Source organism: Penaeus japonicus, unplaced genomic scaffold (genome assembly GCF_977035675.1).
Source record: "Penaeus japonicus unplaced genomic scaffold, GWHDUDI00000001_assembly GWHDUDI00000026, whole genome shotgun sequence".
In the NCBI taxonomy this organism is placed as follows: Eukaryota; Metazoa; Arthropoda; class Malacostraca; order Decapoda; family Penaeidae; genus Penaeus; species Penaeus japonicus.
The window spans coordinates 6,615,929-6,618,783 of NW_028234428.1; positions in this window are offsets into that span (position 1 = coordinate 6,615,929).

Below are 2,855 nucleotides of genomic sequence, written 5' to 3' on the forward strand. Positions count from 1 at the left end.
ATACGGTTTGCTTGTGTTGGGAAATACATTAAATGAGACTGTAGACCGATGTATTTTAAGAACCAATAATCGCAGGAGGAAAGTATGTCGACGTTTTACCATACGTCAGGCTGAAGACAAAAACTGAGAGGTATGTGACGATGGCAACGTCTTTTTTTTGACATACACCGGATGGTAAAAGAAGTAAAAGATATACACATGTTGTGAATAAGCTTTCCGTACTCACCCACTAAGAGATTCATTTTGTTTTTAGCCTCTCATGCAACTTTGGGAAGGAAAGCAGAAGGCTGGGTACTAAAACTCTTAGGGAATCCTAAAAAAAAGTGGTGATCGAGTGACATCATCAACATCCACTGAGCCAGGCTGAGGGACGGAGAGTGATGACAAGGAGAAACTCGGCTTCATTTACTTGTGCGGTGTACGGTAATCATAATCATCATCATTATGGTTATTATATCATTTAGTAGTAATATTGCTAGTAACAGCTATAGCAATAATATAAGTATTATCATTATTATTGTTACTATCATTATTGATATTATTGTTATCATCACTACTATTAGAAACGTTGTCCTCCTCTTCCTTATTATTGTGTTTTTTCATGTTGATGCTCTTATCATCATGTTTGTTGTTTACTTATTTGTAGCAGAAGTAGCAGCATTAGTAATATCAAAAATAGAAGTATCACAAGTAATATCATTTATATATCATTTTGGACCTCGCTACTTATATCTTACTAACAGGCAAAGCATCACAGTTTCTTAGTCATGGCACAACTGGAGACGTATCCATTTACGAAGGGGCTTGCATCTCACCACACTAGTTTTGTTCCTGGAATGAGTTCATTACCGCTTTCACTCCCAGCTATATCCACATATTTTCTCCCTTTTTTTAAATTCTGAGAAGAAGGGGGAAGGGGAAAATACAAGGAACGTTGTATGTGCGGTATAAATTTAGGCGTAAAATGAGATCTAATGTGGCAGATAACGAGTTATACAGATTCTGACGTTGCGATTTAGATTTTTCTTCCGTTAGAATTTAATCCCCAGGGTTGTTTTCTATCATAATGTATTAAACATTTTATCTATTCATTTATCCGTATGTTTGTTCTTTTTTTTTTTTTTTTTTTTTTTTTGCAGGCCCCACGCGTATAAACAACAGTTTAAAAGCATAAGACCATTGTGTATATATAGTATATATATATATATATATCTATATATATATATATATATATATATATATATATATATATGCATATATATATAAATATATATATATAATATACATATATACATATATGTATATATATATGTATGTATATATATATGTATTAATATATCTATATATATATGTATAATATATATATATATATATATATATATATATATATATATATAAACATATATATATATATAAGTTTGTATATATATAATACTAGACATGCTAATGGTATAACACAACCATGCCCAACGACCCGGTTGTAATCCTATGTGCATCTCTTGCTACAAAATGGAAAGGATAATTAGAACCCTGATGAATAAATTAGAATCGAAAAAACAAATAAAGGTTAAAAAGAGCAAGCATTTTCTAATGGTTCAAATTGAATATACTTCAAGTAACTTTTTTTCTGTATGTATGTTTTTTTTTTTTTTTTTTTTTTGAAAGCGATAAAAAAAAAGAAAACTCAAATCCGTGTCTCTCTCAAGTGATGTTAAAATCCTCTCGCTTATCTCCTTTCGCATGCACACAAATAAAGCTAAAACAGTTTTGTGTGGAAGCAGTCTTTTTCCAACCTCGTTTCCCCTTACTGTGTTCTCCATCACTTCGTTCTCGCTTCTCGTTACACGCTTTTACATTCCCTATCGCCGTTTTTTTTTTGTTTTTTTTTCTCGGTACGTTCTCTCTATACTTTCCTTTTCTTTCGTTGTTTCCTCCTTCTGGCTTTCTATGTTTCCATCTTCTTTATTTATTTTTTATTTTCTTCGTTTTTTTTTTTTTTTTTTATTATTATTATTTTTTTAATTCGTTCACTTTCTTTCTCGTCAGGCTTCAGGGTTTCTTTCTTTTTTTTTCTCTCTCTCTCTCTCTCTCTCAGGTTCTCTCATTTTCTCTCTCTCTCTCTCTGTCTCTCACACACACACACACACACACACACACACACACACACACACAAACACACACAGACACACACACACACTCGCAAACACACACAAACACAGAAAAACAACAAAAAAACACGTAAAACACGTAAAACACATACACACACACACAGAGAAAAACAACAAAAAACACGTAAAACACACACACACACACACACACAGAAAAAAACACGTAAAACACACACACACACACACACACACACACACAAGAAAAAAAAACAAAAACACTCGTAAAACACACACACACACACACACACAGAAAAAAAAACACGTAAAACACACACACACAACCACACACACAGAAAAAAACACACGTAAAACACACACACACACACACACACACAAAAACAAAACACGTAAAACACACACACACCTCTAGCTTTGGCCGAACAACACTGCTGCAAGATTCGCGCTCTCGATCATCCAACCTTTCCTTGGGTGTCGCCGTGTGCAAAAGTAGGACAAAAGCGCGTCGCCGACTCGCAACGTGACGGCGTATGCACTGAGCTCGTGGATGAGAAAAAAAAAAAAAATGGTCGCTCAGGAAGATCTTTTTTTTTTAACGTCTACTTTGTATGAGCGTAAAGGTGTGCAATGATGAACTTAAGAATTATGGGATTAGATTAAAATATGATTATTTTCTTCAGGGGAATGTTATCAAAAAAAAAAAAAAAAAAAATCAAGGCAAAAAAATAA